The sequence below is a fragment of the Phyllobates terribilis genome, unplaced genomic scaffold (assembly GCF_046119375.1).
Source record: "Phyllobates terribilis strain yellow unplaced genomic scaffold, ASM4611937v1 Scaffold_7__3_contigs__length_470593459, whole genome shotgun sequence".
Lineage (NCBI taxonomy): Eukaryota > Metazoa > Chordata > Amphibia > Anura > Dendrobatidae > Phyllobates > Phyllobates terribilis.
Window position 1 is genome coordinate 164,488,569 of NW_027362767.1, and position 18,257 is coordinate 164,506,825.

General features: G+C 45.4%; 3 non-coding genes and 3 pseudogenes across 3 annotated transcripts; all 6 read right to left on the reverse strand.

Moving 5' to 3' along the window:
* Positions 1-1,338: 1,338 nt before the first annotated feature.
* On the reverse strand, positions 1,339-1,535 carry LOC141155650 (U2 spliceosomal RNA). Its single transcript, XR_012247567.1, has one exon. It is a non-coding gene; the product is annotated as a U2 spliceosomal RNA (small nuclear RNA).
* Positions 1,536-2,731: 1,196 nt separating this feature from the next.
* LOC141155638 (U2 spliceosomal RNA) lies at positions 2,732-2,830 on the reverse strand (annotated as a pseudogene).
* Positions 2,831-3,405: 575 nt separating this feature from the next.
* LOC141155659 (U2 spliceosomal RNA) lies at positions 3,406-3,615 on the reverse strand (annotated as a pseudogene).
* Positions 3,616-4,152: 537 nt separating this feature from the next.
* Positions 4,153-4,343, reverse strand: LOC141155658 (U2 spliceosomal RNA). The gene has a single exon (XR_012247569.1). It is a non-coding gene; the product is annotated as a U2 spliceosomal RNA (small nuclear RNA).
* A 1,940-nt stretch (positions 4,344-6,283) lies between these two features.
* On the reverse strand, positions 6,284-6,384 carry LOC141155651 (U2 spliceosomal RNA; annotated as a pseudogene).
* An 11,281-nt stretch (positions 6,385-17,665) lies between these two features.
* LOC141155657 (U2 spliceosomal RNA) lies at positions 17,666-17,860 on the reverse strand. The gene has a single exon (XR_012247568.1). It is a non-coding gene; the product is annotated as a U2 spliceosomal RNA (small nuclear RNA).
* Positions 17,861-18,257: the final 397 nt, after the last annotated feature.

Below are 18,257 nucleotides of genomic sequence, written 5' to 3' on the forward strand. Positions count from 1 at the left end.
AAAACTGCAGATGGGTGCAGAGGTCCTTAATCTGTTCCCACTCAGTAAACATGATATGCCCCATGTCTGTACTGTATTGGCCCAGGCTATACGACATGACATACTCCATCAGGGCTCGTTGCTGCTGCCACAGTCGCTGCAACATGTGCAGAGTGGAATTTCAGGATAGTGGTGGAGAAATCGCTGTACCACCAGGTTGAGGACGTGAGCCATGCAAGGTACGTGTGAGAGCTTGCCTCGGCCTAGGGCCGCCACCAGGTTCGTACCGTTATCACACATGGCATTCCCTGGCTCTAGGTTCAGCGGAGACAGCCATTGCTCAAACTGAGCCTGGAGAGCTGTCCACAACTCTTCACCTGTATGACTGCGATCTCCAAGGCATATTAATATGAAGACTGCCTGTTTATGGTGAGCCCTGACTGCGCAGTATCGAGGAAGTGTGTATTCGCTCTGCATTGTTGTAACGCATGTCTCGTTAAGGCAAAGGTTGAGTGCGCAGGTGGAGGCCTTGGACGAGGTGGAGGAGGCAGAAGCAGTGGAGTTTGTGTGAAATACAGAGGATTTTTCTGCAAGCCTTGGGGATTCCAAGATTTGTGGAGCGGCCTCCTTCCTCACCTGCCACCACAACCACCAGAGTCACCCATTGCCCAGTCAGCGAGATGTAACGCCCTTGGCCACGCTTATTCGTCCAGGTGTCTGTGGTGAAATGCACCCTGTCAGATATAGATTTAGTCAAAGAACGGGTGATGTTGTCTGCGACATGCTGGTGTAGTGCAGGCACAGATTTCTTTGAGAAGTAATGTCGATTGGGCAACTGGTACTTGGGGACTGTGATGGCCATCAGCTTTTGGAAACCGTCTGTATCTACCAGGCAGAAAGGCAGCATTTCCATGGTCAACAGATTGGAGATGGTGGAGTTCAACCTCTTAGCTTTGTCATGTATAGAATGAAGCAATCTTTTACGTGATCACAACTGAGTGACTGAGGGCTGGCTGCAGTGCTGAGTGAGGGCGGAGTATGGTGAAACGGACAAACTGCTGCACCGTGAGTGAGGTGCAAATATTACGGTGGATTAAGAAACATGTGGTGTGCTCGGTGAAACAAACACAGCAGGCATGTCTGCTTCTTTTACAGCAGACGGGCTCTCATTCAGCCTGACTGGAGCGGTTAGAGAACCGGAGGTTCTGTGATGGGAGACCTGAATGACAATACTTGGCATGGTAACAGAGGAGGAGGCAGAAGCAGCGGATGTGGTTGATGGGGCAGCTGATGGTTGTTGAGGTCCGCATTTCAGCGCAGTAAGATTCCCAGTGTAACGCATGTTTTATGCACATGTATAGGGGGTACCGCTGCTTGTTTGTTCAATAATTAGTAACCCTCTCTACCCCCCACCCTTCCTGATCATGAGGCGCGTAAGACATTAGGGGGGAGAGGAGAATCTGTGAAAATAGTTGGACGTATAGGGGATGTATCAGATATTAAACTGATAAGAAAAGATACTACACTTGATCTTAGCCAAAAAGGCGAGAAGCGATAACCTGAATTGATTTTGGCCCATGGCTGCACCCTGGCCCCAAGAAGGCACCCATTGTAGGGACAGGGACAAAGACTCCACTTAGGAAGACATGTTGTTCATCAATAGACACCTTAAAACCCACATCTATTCTGCTTGTTGCAGTTGTACCTCACATGTTTTTAATCTGCATAAGTCCACTTATTTTCACACATTCTCCCCCCCCCACCCCAATGTCCCACACGCATCAAGACCGGGGGGGGGGGTAGATAGGCTCCCTACAGACTGAAGCTGGCTGCTGCAGCACTGCCAGGTAAAAGCCAGGAGCCCATTATGACATGTGCAATGTCTGTTCCATTCTTCCATTCTTGCATTATTCCAATGTCCCATTGTACCTTTTCCCCCTAACAATGGAACAATAGAATAATGCAAGAATGGAAGAATGGAATAGACATTTCACATGCCATAATGGAATCCTGGATTTTATCTAGCTATGCTGCAGCAGCCAGCCTCAGTCTGTAGGGAGCCTACAGTCTGCGAAGCAGGGGGACTGCTTCTCGTTTGTTCAATAATTAGTTGCCCTCTCTACCCCCCACCCTTCCCGGACTTGAGGCTTGGGACATTATTGGGGAAAGGAGAATGTGTGAAAATAGGTGGACGTATAAGGGACATATCAGATATTGAACTGATAAAAAAAGATACACCACATGTTTTTAATCTGCATAAGTCGACCTATTTTCACACATTTCCCCGCAATGTCCCACGTGCCTCAAGACTGGGAAGGGGGGGTAGAGAGGAAAACTAATTAATGAACAAACGAGCAGCGGTTCCCCATGCTTCCAAGTCTGAAGGCTCCCTATAGACTGAAGCTGGCTGCAGCAGCACTGCCAGATAAAAGCCAGGAGCCCATTATGACGCGTGCAATGTCTGTTCCATTCTTCCATTCTTGAATTCTTGCATTATTCCATTGTCTCATTGTTCCATTGCCCCCTAACAATGGGACAATGGAATAATGCAAGAATAGAACAGACATTGCACGTGTCATAATGGGCTCCTGGCTTTTATCTGGCAGTGCTATAGAAGCCATCTTTAGTCTATAGGGAGCCAACAGACTGTGAAACAGGGGGGACCGCTGCTCGTTTGTTCAAAAATTAGATAACCTCTCTACCCCCCACCCTTCCCGGTCTTGAGGCTCGTGGGAATTTAGACGGAGGGGAGAATGCGTGAAAATAGGTGGAAATATAATTGATGTATCAGATATTAAACTGATAAGAAAAGATACTACACTTGATCTTAGCCAAAAGGCCGAGAAGTGATTACCTGTATTGGTTTTGGACTATGGTTGCACCCTGGCCCCAAGAATGCACCCATTGTTTGGAAAGGAACAAAGACTCCTGTTAGGAAGACATGTTGTTCATCAATAGACACCTTAAAACCCACAACTATACTGCTTGTTGCAGATGCACCCCACAAGTTTTTAATCTGCATAAGTCCACCTTATTTCACAAATTCAGCCACCCACCCAAACTCCAACTCGCCTCAAGCCCGGATGAAAGTAAAGAGGATAACTAATTAATGAACAAGCCAGCAGCGGTCCCCCCTGCTTCCTAGTCTTTAGGCTCCCTACAGACTGTAGCTGGCTTTATCAGCACTGTAAGATAAAAACCAGGAGCCCATTATGACACATACAATGTCTGTTCCATTCTTCCATTCTTGCATTCTTGCATTATTTCATTGTCACATTGTTCCATTGCCCCCTAGCAATGGGACAATGGAATAATGCAAGAATGGAAAAATGGAACAGACATTGCACGTGTCATAATGGGCTCCGGTCTTTTATCTAGCTGTGCTGCAGCAGGCAGCTTCAGTCTGTAGGGAGCCTACAGACTGGGAAGCAGAGGGGACCGCTGCTCATTTGTTCAATAATTAGTTACCCTCTCTACCCCCCACCCTTCCCGGTCTTGAGGCGCGTGGGACATTACGGGGGAAAGGAGAGGAGAATGTGTGAAAATAGGTGGACGTATAGGGGACTTATCACATATTAAACTAACTGATAAGAAAAGATACTACACTTGATCGTAGCCAAAAGGCAGAGAAGTGATTACCTGAATTGGTTTTGGCCTATAGCTGAACTCTGGCCCCAAGTAGGCACCCATTGTATGGATAGGGACAAAAACTCCCCTTAGGAAGGCATGTTGTTAATCAATAGACACCTTAAAGCTCACAACTATACAGCTTGTTGCAGAAGCACCCCACACATTTTTAATCGCATAAGTCCACTTAATTTCACACATTCTCCTTCCCCCCAATGTCCCACGCGCCTCAAGACCTGGGGGGGGGGCGTAGAGAGGATAACTAATTAATAGACAAATGAGCAGCTGTCCCCTCTGCTTCTCAGTCTGTAGGCTCCCTACAGAATGAAGCTGGCTGCTGAAGCACAGCTAGAAAAAAGCCAGGAGCCCATTATGACACGTGCAATGTCTTTTCCATTCTTCCATTCTTCCATTCTTGCATTTTTCCATTGTCCCATTGTTCCATTGCCCCCTAACAATGGGACAATAAAATAATACAAGAATGGAATAATGGAACAGACATTGCAGGTGTCATTGCAGGGAGCCTACAGACTGGGAAGCAGGGGGGACAGTTGCTCATTTGTTCAAAAATTAGATACCCTCTCTACCCCCTACCCTTTCCGGTCTTGAGGCATGTGGGACTTTAGGGGGGAGAGGAGAATGTGTGATAATAGGTGGACGTACAAGGGAAGGATCAGATATTAAACTTATAAGAAAAGATACTACACTTGATCTTAGCCAAAATGCTGAGAAGTGATTACCTGTATTGGTTTTGGCCTATGGCTGCACCCTGGCCCCAAGAAGGCACCCATTGTATGGAAAGGGACAAAGATTCCACTTAGGAAAACATGTTTCTCATCAATAGACACCTCAACCACTTTACAGCCTGGGGCGTATTAGTACGCACCAGACTGTCACCCCCTTTTCAGCGCGGGCTCCGGCGCTAAGCCCACACTGAACCGGGCACATGTCAGCGATTTATACAGCAGACATATGCCCGCAAAAGCCGTGGGTGGAATCGCGATCCACCCGCGGCTGTTAACATGTTAAATGTCGCTGTCAATCTCTGACATCGGCATTTAACATCACCGCGCCGGAAGAGCGTCACTTAACCAGCCCATCGTTGACCCAGTCACGTGACTGCGGTTCACGATGCGTGGGCATGACAACCCTGGGTCTGCAGCAGACTCCAATGGTTGTCATCAGCTGATCGCTATGAGCGCCGCCTAGTGGTCGGCGCTCATAGCACAGGAGCATTTCTGCTACATAGAGGTGATCTGCTCATCACCTCTATGTAGCAGAGGCGATCAGACAAGTGCTGCTTCTAGTCTCCTATGGAGACTATAGAAGCAAGCAAAAAGTGAAAAAAAATGTTTTTAAAAATATTTAAAAAATTAAAAGAATATAAACGTTTAAATCAACCCCTTTCGCCCCATTCAAAATAAAATAATAAAAAAAAAAACACATACACATATTTGGTATTGCCACGTTCAGAATCACCCGATCTATCAATATAGAAAAATAATTAATCTGACTGGTAAACGGCGTAACGAGAAAAAAATTCTAAATGCCAGAATTACGTGTTTTGGCCGCTGCAACATTGCAATAAAATGCAATAACGAGCGATCAAAAAATCGAATCTACCCCAAAATGGTATCAATAAAAACTACAGCTCAGCATGCAAAGAATAAGCCCTCAATCGGCCCCAGATGCCGAAAAATGGAGACGCTTCGGGTCTTGGAAAATGGCGCCATTTTTTTTTTTTTTAGCAAATTTTGGATTTTTTTTTCACCACTTAAATAAAAAAGAACCTATACATGTTTGGTGTCTACAAACTCGTAATGACCTGGAGAATAATAATGGCAGGTCAGTTTTAGCGTTCAGTGAACGTGTTAAAAAAAATAAAAAAAAACATCTGTGGTATTGCACTTTTTTTGGAATTTCACCGCACTTGGATTTTTTTCCCATTTTCTTGTACATGTTATGGTAAAACCAGTAGAGTTGTTTAAAAGTACAACTCATCCCGCAAAAAATAAGCCCTCACACGACCATATTGACAAAAAAATAAAAACGCTATGGCTCTGGGAACAAGGGGAGCAAAAAAAGATGATGCAAAAACAGAAAATCACAGGGTTGCGAAGGGGTTAAAATCCACAACTATACTGCCTGTTGCAGATGCATCCCACATGTTTTTAATCTGCATAAGTTCACTTACTTTCACACATTCTCTCTCCCCCCAATGTCCCACGTGCCTCAAGACCTGGGTGGGGTAGAGTGGATATCTAATTAAAGGACAAATGAGCAGCTGTCCCCCCTGCTTCCCTTTCTGTAGGCTCCCTACAGAATGAAGCTGGCTGCTGCAGCACTACCAGATGAATGCCAGGAGCCCATTATGACACGTGCAATGTCTATTCCATTCTTGCATTATTCCATTGTCCCATTGTCCCATTGTTCCATTGCCCCCTAACAATGTGACAATGAAATAATGCAAGAATGGAAGAATGGAACAGACATTGCACATGTCATAATGGGCTTGTGGCTCTCATCTAGCTATGCTGCAGCAGCCAGCTTCAGTCTGTAGGGAGCCTACAGACTGGGAAGCAGGGGGGACCACTGCTTGTTTGTTCAATAATTAGTTATCCTCTCTACCCCCCACCCTTCCCTGTCTTGAGGTGTGTGGGACATTAGGGAGGAGAGGAGAATGTGTGAAAATAGGTGGTCGTATAGGGGACGTATCAGAAATTAAACTGATATGAAAAGATACTACACTTGATCTTAGCCAAAAGACCGAGAAGCAATTACCTGAATTGGTTTTGGCCTATAGCTGCACCCTGGCCCCAAGAAAGCACCCATTGTAGGGATAGGGACATAGACACCCCATAGGAAGACATGTTGTTCATCAATAAACACCTTAAAAACCCCAAATATACAACTTGTTGCAGATGCACCCCAAACTTTTTTAATCTGCATAAGTCCACCTATTTGCACACATTCCCCCCCCCCCCCCCCACCCCCCAATATTCCATGCGCTTCAAGATCGGGGAGGTAGAGAGGATAACTAATTAATGAACAAATGAGCAGCTGCCCCCCCTGTTTCCCAGTCTGTAGGCTCCCTACAGACTGAAGCTGGCTACTGCAGCACTGCCAGATAAAAGCCAGGAGCCCATTATGACACGTGCAATGTTTGTTCCATTATTCCATTCTTGCATTATTCCATTGTCCCCTAACAATGGGACAATGGAATAATGCAAGAATTGAAGAATGGGCTCCTGGCTTTTATCTAGCTGTGCTGCAGCAGCCAGCTTCAGTATGTAGGGAGCCTACAGACTGGGAAGCATTGGGTCCGCTGCTCATTTGTTCAATAAATAGTTACCCTCTCTACCCCCACCCCTCCTTGTCTTGAGGTGCGTGAGACATTAGGGAGGAGAATGTGTGAAAATAGGTAGACTTAAAGGGGAGGTTTCAGATATTAAACTGATAAGAAAAGTTTTGTTTTTTTTTCCTCAAATTAAGACCCACATTAATTTTGAAATCATAGCGTGTTTTCACATAACAGGTTCTCAAATCATCATTCATAAAAACAAAACAAAGTCCAAAAAGCACAACCCCGCAATTAACTGTTACTTACTGTAAGAAGTCCAATGTGAAAAGTTCCAGAGTGCTTCTGCTGCTGTCTCAACGTACTTCTTTTTATCCAATAAATTGACATAAAACAGTCTTGCAAGAAAAATCCATCTGAATTCCATGGGGGAAAGAAAAATCTTTTTAAAAATCACCAAATTCCGAACGTCCCATAAAACCTCTTTATATATGGTAAAAATAATGCAGCTTGCCCGTCACCTTTGTGAGTACTTAAAATCTTGACCTATTAAAATCCTTTCAATATCTAAACAATGAAAACCAACTAAAGACACAAACATAAGTGACAATAGGGTAAAAACTTTTTTAGCAAAAAAACAGTCCCAAAAAATATGCGGTATCATTTCCACATTATTGCAACCTTCCCTAGGGCATAATTCTTGTACCTTTATCCCCCGTGCTTTCAAAAAACCCCTTGTTGGCAAGCATCCATGCAACACCATCCAGGTAGCATCCTTCTGTCTATTGCTGATTCCACGCATGAAAAAAAGCTTCCACTCCTGTCCAGACTGTGCATTATTACAAAACAGCACATCACTAGTGTTGAGCGAGCATGCTCGACACTGCTCGTTTACTCGCCTGAGCATCACGCCACTTGGGATGTTCGGCGAGCACTGAGCATTTCCGGGTTACTCGGGCGGGAGCTCGGGTCTCCGCCCTGCACGTTTGGCGCTCTTTACAGAGCCAATGAATAGAGATGAGCGGTGTTCGACTCGAACTGTTCGCCAATCTCAAATTCGAGCTGTTTTGGGAGGTGTTCGAGCCGTTCGACGAACCTGAACGATTTGAAAAAAATTCGGCTGTTCGAGGTTATGTTCGATAACTGTTCGTGCATCAAAATCATAACTGGATTTTTTCTCAGTACTGCTGAAAATTAATGTTAATACGCAGTTTGAGTGTACAGCGGGGCGGGGGGAAGGGCTGGGGATGGATCTCTGCAGAAATAATGAAGATCTCCATTTTTTTTTCTCTTTCCCGCATTTACAGTGGGGAGGTGCAATCTGTCAGCCTATCAGCAGCGCACACACGGAGCAAACTGCTTTTTTTCACACAAGCAAGGGCATGTGTCATTGGCAGTGTTTGCCCTATAAGACCCAGCCATTTTCCCCGTCGCCATCATTTTCTCACTGCTGCAGCTGTGTGTTAGACGGCACCGCTGTTGCTGTGTGCGCTATACTTTGATAATTTGAAGCCAATTTTCGCACAAATCTACAGATAGCTTGGGAGTAGGGAATAGTTGTGATTGCAGTCCTTTTAAGGACTAGGTTACATCATTTCCTACGACTTTTATCAGGCAGGTCTGTGCTCTTAAATAGATAGGATGGGAGCAAAGACTAATTTTAATTGCAGTCCTTTTCAGGGCTAGGTTACATCAGTTTCTATCACTTTTATCAGGCAGGTCTGTGCTCTTAAATAGATAGGTTGGGAGTAAAGACTAATTGAAATTGCAGTACTTTTCAGGGCTAGGTTACATCAGTTCCTATCACTTTTGCCAGGCAGGTCTGTGCCAGTGCTGTGCAAGTTTTTTTCACAGCATTTGGCTAAATCTAGCAAAGCAAATCCTTTTTGTCCTCTTGCAGTGTGTGTTAGTCAGTGGAGAAGCCTATCTGTGTTGCAAGCTACACCACCTGTGTATAGAATACAATTTTTTTTACTGCACCTAGTGAAGTAAAACCTTTTGGGCATAGCATAATTCTATTAGTCCATCTATACTAACCTCCACCAGGTTGCAAATTCAAAATAATTTTTATCTGCAAATAGCTCTGAAAAAATATTTGGGCTTTGGCATGTAGCAGTGTGTGGGACTTGTTCTATTAGTCCATCTATACTAACCTCCAGCAGGCTTCAAATTCAAAATAATTTTTATCTGCATCTAGCTCTGAAAAAATATTTGGGCTTCAGCTTGTAGCAGTGTGTGGAACTTGTTCTATTAGTCCATCTATACTAACCTCCACCAGGTTGCAAATTCAATATAATTTTTATCTGCATCTAGCTCTGAAAAAATATTTGGGCTTCAGCTTGCAGCAGTGTGTGGAACTTGTTCTATTAGTCCATCTATACTAACCTCCACCAGGTTGCAAATTCAATAAAATTTTTTTCTGCATCTAGCTCTGAAAAAATATTTCGGCTTGTAGCAGTGTGTGGGACTTGTTCTATTAGTCCATCTATACTAACCTCCAGCAGGTTTCAAATTCAAAATAATTTTTATCTACACCTAGCTCTAAAAAAATATTTGGGCTTCGGCTTGTAGCAGTGTGCAGTGTGTGGGACTTGTTCTATTAGTCCATCTATACTAACCTCCAGCAGGTTGCAAATTCAAAATAATTTTTATCTGCACCTAGCTCTGAAAAAATATTTGGGCTTCGGCTTGTAGCAGTGTGTGGGACTTGTTCTGTTAGTCCATCTATACTAACCTCCATCAGGTTGCAAATTCAATATAATTTTTTTCTGCATCTAGCTCTGAAAAATATTTCGGCTTGTAGCAGTGTGTGGGACTTTTTCTATTAGTCCATCTATACTAACCTCCAGCAGGTTGCAAATTCAAAATAATTTTTATCTGCATCTAGCTCTGAAAAAATATTTGGGCTTCGGCTTGTATCAGTGTGTGGGACTTGTTCTATTAGTCCATCTATACTCATCTCCATCAGGTTGCAAATTCAATCTAATTTTTTTCTGCATCTAGCCCTGAAAAAATATTTCGGCTTGTAGCAGTGTGTGGGACTTGTTCTATTAGTCCATCTATACTAACCTCCATCAGGTTGCAAATTCAATATAATTTTTTTCTGCATCTAGCTCTGAAAAAATATTTCGGCTTGTAGCAGTGTGTGGGACTTGTTCTATTAGTCCATCTATACTAACCTTCACCAGGTTGCAAATTCAATCTAATTTTTTTCTGCATCTAGCTCTGAAAAAATATTTCGGGTTGTAGCAGTGTGTGGGACTTGTTCTATTAGTCCTTCTATACTAACCTCCATCAGGTTGCATATTCAATATAATTTTTATCTGCATCAAGCCCAGCCAATACTTTTGGGCTAATACCAAAGTTTGGCCACTCAGCTCTGCTTTGTTCCCATCCATTGTTTTTTGTGCAAACAATTCCAGAGTTGTGAATTAGTTAACTACCAAAATGAGTGGAAAAAGGCCTGCTGCTGGTGGACAGGGGAATAGGCATGTTGGGAAGGGAAAAAAAAGGTTGTGTCCGTGGGGTAGGTGTTAAAGCAACAGTAACATCTGCAGAAGAAAGACCATCTTCCAGCCAAACTAAAGTGTCTACTTCTTTTAGCGGACAATGTGATAAGATCCCTTTCTTACGGCCACGCCAATCGCTACAAATTCCAGATGAGGCACAAAAACAGCAGGTGCTTCAACGGATATCAAGTGCTCCTTTAAGTGGGCTCTCCTCCACCTCAACTTCAACATCACAAATACTCCAGTCCTCAGAGGTGTCACCCCAATTGCACTTGCTTCCTCACAGCTCCCAAGTCTCCAGCTGCCCGTCTGAGTTTGGGGTAGAACAGATGGTTGAGTCTGCAGAGCTGTTTACTCATGCTATAGCCAGGGAATCAGAGGTCGGCTCCAGAGCTTCTGTGAATCCAGACGACGAAATGATCTGCACTGATGCCCAGAATCTTTATGAGTCGGATCCAGGACCAGACGCAGAAGGTTCTGACCATAATGTAGACCCTCGTTCCCAAACTGTAACTCCTGTTGGTGGAGACAATGAGGAAGATGATGATTAAACTCAAGTACCTGATTGGAGCGACAACTTTAGTTTTTTGTCAGGGCAGGAAGAGGTTGGCTCTGAGGACCACGGGTGTGATAACACACAGGGTGATGATGACGAGGTTGGAGATCCCACTTACTGTCAACCCACAGTCAGCCAAGAGATGAGGTCAGCAGAGGAGATGGAGGAGGATGCTTGTGACGACGAGGTCAGGTTGCGCCTTCCTGGACAGAGACGTAGTACTGGAAGCACGTCAACAACTGCATCCTCAAACACAACTCTGCCTCTGACCACAAGTTGTGGTGGCTCTTCAGGTCGCATGGGTGCTAAGCCTTGCATAGCCTGGGCATTTTTTCAGATCGATAAAGATGACCCAACTCGTGTAATCTGTAACATTTGTCAGCAAAAGCTAAGTAGAGGCCAAAAAATACATAGTTTGAGTACTTCATGCATGAACCGGCACATGGATATGAAGCATAATTTGCAGTAGGAAGCTCACTGTGCTACAATGCGGCCTAGCCGGACGGGCCAACCACCGTCTGCCACATCTTGTGCATCCGCGGCATCTTCATCCTCTGTGACTGGGGGGACAGCAGTCACACCTGTTTTGGGACGCAGACCTGCCAACTCTTTACCCGCAACAGCCAGCGTGATTGGCAGGTCATCATTTTCTTTGGAGGTGGAAACACCAGCTGGTGTTCAGCGCTGTCCGACATCGATAGCACCACCTTTGGATCAAGGTAACCTATCATGTCCGCCTGCATCTTCCTCACAGACCGGCAGTTTGCCGGGGACATTCTTCTCAACCCCGTCTAAGCACAACAGCCAGCCCTCGGTCCCTCAGATGTGGACAAGTAAAAGACCATTTCCTCGTAGCCATGAGAAAGCTAAGAGGTTGAATTTCACCATCTGCAAGCTCTTGGCTATAGAAATGCTTCCTTTCCGCCTGGTGGACACAGAGGATTTTCAAGACCTTATGTTCGTCGCACTGCCCCAGTACCAGATGCCCAGTCGGCCCTACTTCTCAAAGAAAGGTGTACCTGCGCTCCACCAGCATGTCGCACACAACATCACCGCTTCTTTGAGAAACTCTGTGTGTGACAGGGTGCATTTCAGCACAGACACTTGTACGAGAAGGCATGGACAGGGGCGTTACATGTCGCTGACTGGGCACTGGGTAACTATGGTGACAGCAGGACAAGGTGCTGCTGTCCAAGTCTTGCCGTCCCCACGAGTTGTGCGTCAATTATCTTTATCTCAAAGTTCCTCCACTGCTTCTGCCTCCTCAACCTCCTCTCGGTCCTTCACCTGCACCCAAAGCCTATCTGGTCATGCCACAAGCTTTCTAACTGCGCAGAAGAGATCCTGCACACCTCCTTACTATGGTGGCAGCAGGGCTCAAAGTCATCAGGCGGTTTTTACTTTGAAATATCTGGGAAATGTGAGTCACACAGCTGAGGAGTTGTGGTCAGCTCTGAAGAACCAGTTTCATCAATGGTTGTCTCCACTGGACCTGAAACCAGGGAAGGCCGTGTGCAACAACGCTGCAAACCTGGGTGCGGCCCTTCGCCGGGGCAATGTCACACAAGTTCCTTGTATGGCTCACGTGTTGAACCTGGTTATCCAGCAATATTTAGCCCACTATCCCGGACTAGCTGGCCTTCTGCAGAGGGCACGGTCGCTGTGTGCTCACTTCCGCCGTTCGCATCCCGCAGCTCAGCAACTTACATCTCTACAGAAGTCATTGGGCCTGCCACTTCACCGGCTAAAATGCGATGTGCCTACCCGGTGGAATTCAACTCTGCACATGTTGCAGCTACTCTGGCAGAACCGACATACCCTGGTGCAATACGTTGTGACGTATAGCCTGGGCCAAAGAGATCCAGAGGTGGGGCAAATCACGCTGGAGGAGTGGTCTCAGATCAGGGACCTATGCACCCTTCTGCACAGTTTTGAAATGGCGACGAAGATGTTTAGTGCTGACGATGCCATTATCAGCATGACTATTCCGGTGATTTACATGCTGGAGCACATTTTAAACAGAATTCGAAGTCAGGTGGTGAAACAAGAGGAGGTGGAGGAAGTAGAGGAGGAGGAGTTGTATGCGGAAGGGCTAACATCTGCAAGGTCCAGATGGTCGGCAGCACCAAGGCGGCAGGCATGTGAGGGTGGGGGAGATGGTTTTACCAGGGCGCATGGTAGCAGCCAAACTAGTGAGGAAGGTGCAGGAGCCCAGGAAGAAGTGGAGGACGAACTGATGGAAGACTCATCAGATGAGGGAGACCTTGATCACATTTCTGTTGTGCGAGGTTGGGGGGAGAGGGCAGAGGAAGGAAGCATGATTGTTACCTCGCCACCAACACAACAGGGACTTGGTGCTCCTGGATGCGCAAGACACTTGAGTGCCTTCTTGCTGTACTACCTGCAACATGACCCTCGAATTGTGAGAATTAGAAATAATCCTGACTACTGGGTTGCCACACTCTTAGATCCACAGTACAATAGTAAATTTGCAGAAATTATTCCTGCCATAGAAAGAGATGCACGCATGCAGGAATATCAGCAGAGACTGTTGCAGAATCTTACATGTGCTTTTCCCCAAAACACTAGTGGTGCACGTCGTGAATCTCACAGTTCCAACTTGCCAACCGTGGGACCGTCGAGTGTTCAGCACTCAAAACGTAACAGAAACACAGTATCTGCTGGTAACATCAATTTTGCTGAATCATTTCACCATTTTTTGAGCCCATCCTTTGCAAGTCCTCAGGAGACAAGAAGTCTGACACATAGTCAACGCCTAGAGACGATGGTACAAGAGTATCTCCAAGTAAACATTGAAGCCATGACTGTGTCACTGGACCCTTGTTCTTTTTGGGCTTCCAATCTGAATAAATGGCTGGAGCTCGCCACTTACGCCTTGGAGATGTTGTCATGCCCCGCAGCCAGGGTTCTGTCTGAACGTGTGTTCAGCGCTGCTGGTGGTGTGCTGACAGATAAGCGCACATGGCTCCCCACTGATAATGTAGACAGACTCACGTTCATAAAGATGAACAAATCATGGATCTGAAAAGACTTTTCTACCCCTGTGTCATCCTGGGGAGAGTAAAAGCTTGATGATTTGTTAAAATCACCTCACCAACCGTTTTAAGCTTTCAAATTACTAATCATGTTTATCTGTATCTTGGCTGGAAAATAATTTGGGCCATGTAGCAGTGTGCAGTGCTGATTCTATTAGGCCATCTATACTAAACTCCACCAGATTTAAAATTACTAATCATGTTTATCTGTATCTTGGCTGGAAAATAATTTGGGCTTTGTAGCAGTATGCAGTACTGATTCTATTAGGCCATCTATACTAAGCTCCACCAGCTTTCAAATTAATAATAATTTTTAGCTGCATCTAGCCCGGAAAATAATTTTGGGGCTCCTAGATGCGCAAGACACATGAGTGCCTTCTTGCTGCACTACCTGCAACATGACCCTCAGATTGTCAGAATTCGAAGCAATCCTGACTACTGGGTTGCCACACTCTTAGATCCTCCACACCCTTCGATCAACCTTTTCATTTAAATAAAGAACAAAAAAATGGTCATTTTTGAAATTATAAGCATTAGCAGGTTATTAGAAACTGAATCAAAACTTTATTGTAGGTGATGTTACATTTGCACAGAGGACCCCTTTTTCGAAAGGAGCTTCAGAACTGTCTCGTCCATTGAATTTGTCAGGTTTTGGATGGTTTCTGCTTCAATTGTTTTGCATGAGGACAGAATACCCTCCCAGAGCTGTTGCTTAGATGTGAACTGCCTCCCGCCATCATAGACACTCCTTTTGATGATGCTCCAGAGGTTCTCAATGGGGTTCAGTTCAGGGGAGCATGGGGGTCACACCATAAGTTTGTCCCCTTTTATGCCCATATCAGCCAGAGATGCATATGTGTTATGTGCAGCATGAGACGGTGCATTATCATGCATGAAAATGATCTTGCTGCGGAATACACGGTTCTTCTTCTTGAACCATGGCAGGAAGTGCTGTTTGAGAAACTCCACATACATTATGGAGTTCATCTTTACCCCTTCAGGGATCCTAAAGGGGCCAACAATCTCTCTCCCCATGATTCCAGCCCAAAACATTACTCCACCTCCTCCTTGTTGGCGCCGTAACCTTATTTGCATCGGGTGTCCATCAACCAGCCATCCTCCACTCCATCCATCTGGATCATCGAGCGTTGCACCGCACTCATCGGTGAACAAAACAGTTTTGAAGTCAGTCTTCATGTATTGTTTGGCCCACTGGAGCCATTTCTGCTTGTCTGCAGTGGATAGAGGAGGTCGACAGGATGGCTTACGCACAGCTGCAAACCTCTGAAGGACTCTGCATCTTGTTGTTCGGGGTACGTTGGAGGCACAAGCAGCTTCAAAAACTTGTCTGCTGCTATGACAAGGCTTTTTTGCCACTGCTCTTTTAACCTGACGTAAGAAAGAGTCCTCAATTTTCCCTTATCAGCACGCACACGTGTGTACTGTGAATCAGCTACATACTTCTTGATTGTGCGATGATCAGGATGAAGTGTCTTGGCAATGTTGATTGCAGTCATGCCTTGACCTAAACACTCCACAATTTGTTGCTTCTCAGCAGCCGTCACATCCTTTTTCTTTCCCATTTTGGCAGAAAATGTAGGCTGCTTAATAATGTTGGACAGCCTTCTTAAGTAGTCTTGCCTTTCATTGGACACACCTGCCAAACTAATTAGCACAGGTGTCTGCAATTGCTTACAGTGATATAAAGAGCCCTGACACACATCACCATCAATGAGTTTAACTGACAAACCAAAAAATTCTAACCTTATCACTCCTAAACACTTTTTGCATAATAACTTGGAACACAGTGTACATGTGCTTTTCCACAAAACACCAGTGGTTCACGTAGTGAATCTTACAGTTCTAACTTGCCAACCGTGGTCTGTATGGAGTTGTTCAATAAAGGGCCCAAAATTAAGATAACATAGACGGGAGAGGTCTCTATGATTACGAATTCCTAAGTATTTCATACCCTGTGAGGGCCAGGCAAAGGGAAAGTTGGACTGGAAGGAATCCTGTATGGATTTGGGGAGGGAGACATCGAGAGCCTCAGACTTCGCTGCATTGATTTTAAAATTTGACCATGTAACAAAGTGATCTATTTCAGCCATAACAGCAGGGATGGATATATGTGATTGAGTGATATATACTAGGACATCATCAGCAAATGCAGAGCACTTGTACTCGGTGCCTCCCACCTCAATCCACCTAATATTGGGGTTATGGCAAATTGATGAGAGCAGGTGCTCCATCACTAGTATGTATAAGAGAGGGGACAGAGGACATCCCTGCCTTGTCCCATTGGTGATTATGAAAGGTGATGAAAATTTTCCATTTATCTTCAGCCTAGGTGACGTATTGCGATACAGGGCCGTGATTTTGGCTATAAAAGGGTCCCCTAGACTCCTACCCCAAGCTTTTCAAGAGAATAATATATGGCGTGCCAGGAGACTCTATGGAATGCTTTCTCAGCATCCAATGAGAGTATCTAAATACAAATTTTTAACTGCATCTAGCCCAGGAAATACTTTGTGCCTAGTAGCAGTGTCTGCTAGTCAGCGGATTATGCCAGCTGTTAAGCAAGCTACACCACCTGTAGTTTGGACACTTAATTTTTTCAAAGGAAATGGTTCAGGCCCCGGGACACTCAGTGAAGATCATCGGGGAGGCACCCCAAGGCATAGGGGCTGGGACTGGCGGTAGGACGCCTTGCGGTGGACCGCCGAGCTCGATCCTTATAAAAGCTTTTTAACTGCAGCAGCTTTAGTGGACGCTACTGGAGCTGGAATTACGTGGCTGCTGGCATGAGACTTGCCCTCCAATAGATCCTTGTAAAAGGATTTAAAGTGTACTCATTCAAATTATAGAGACAGTTTAAATTAAAAGATTAGACCTGCCTCCACCGCAGGGGGGCTCGCTCGACCCACCAGCGGACAGGCACCACTATTGGGAGAGGGGGCTGGCCGTCAGGGTCCACCGCGGCTCTGGCACAAAGCCGGCGACGCGGAGGTTGCACGGGCAGGAACGGACTGGCCGTGTCGGCTTCGCACTTTTTTGGGTTTAGAAGGGCATGACATGCCTATATCTGTGTCTCCCCCTCCTTTTACTCCTCCACCTCTTTTCTTTTCGCATGACTATATGTACTTTTCACTTTTCCATGTGTTAGTTGTGTTTTCTGAGCAGTTTGTCAGCTTTTGGACACCTTTGAAGGTGTTTTCTATGTGTGTCTATGTGTTTTTGTTTGCCTGCCATTGGTTTTAACGGTGTTCGAAGGTGTTCGATGAACAGTTCGACGAACAGTTCGGCGAACATACGGGTGTTCGAAGAACCGAACCAAACTCTAACACTACGGGGGTAGCTCAACACTACTCCCTACAGACTGAAGCTGGCTGCTGCAGCACTGCCAGATAAAAGCCTGGAGCCCTTTATGACACGTGCAATGTCTGTTCCATTCTTGCATTCTTGCATTATTCCATTGTCCCATTGTTCCATTCCTCCCTAACAATGGGACAATGGAATAATGCAAGAATGGAAGAATGGAACAGACATTGCACTTGTCATAATGGGTTCCAGGCTTTTATCTAGCTGTGCTGCAGCATGCAGCTTCAGTCTGTAGGGAGCCTGCAGACTTTGAAGCAGGGGGGACTGCTGCTCGTCTGTTCAATAATTAGTTACCCTTTCTACCCCCCACCCTTCCTGGTCTTTATGCGCATGGAACATTAAAGGGGGGGAGGAGAATGTGTGAAAATAGGTGGACGTATAGGGGATGTAACAGATATTAAATTGATAAGAAAAGATACTACACTTGATCTTAGCCAAAAGCCCAAGAAGCAATTACCTGAATTGCATTTGGCCTATGTCTGCATCCTGGCCCCAAGAAGGCTCCGATTGTAGGGATAGGGACAAAGACTCCCCTTAGGATGGCATGTTGTTCATCAGTAGACACCTTAAAACCCATAACTATACTGCTTGTTGCAGATGCACCCCACATGTTTTTAATCTGAATAAGTCCACCTATATTCACACATTCTCCCCCTCCCCCAATCTCCCACACGCCTCAAGACCAGGGGGATTAGAGAGGATAAATACTTAATAAACAAACGAGCAGTGGTCCCCCCTCACCCTGATGCTCCTTCCTCCCACCATGCCGAGTGTCGACAGACAGCAACTGATCCCACACTTGGACACTCTGAAGAGCTGTTCATTGGTCCATTTCCATATTTGTGCCCCTT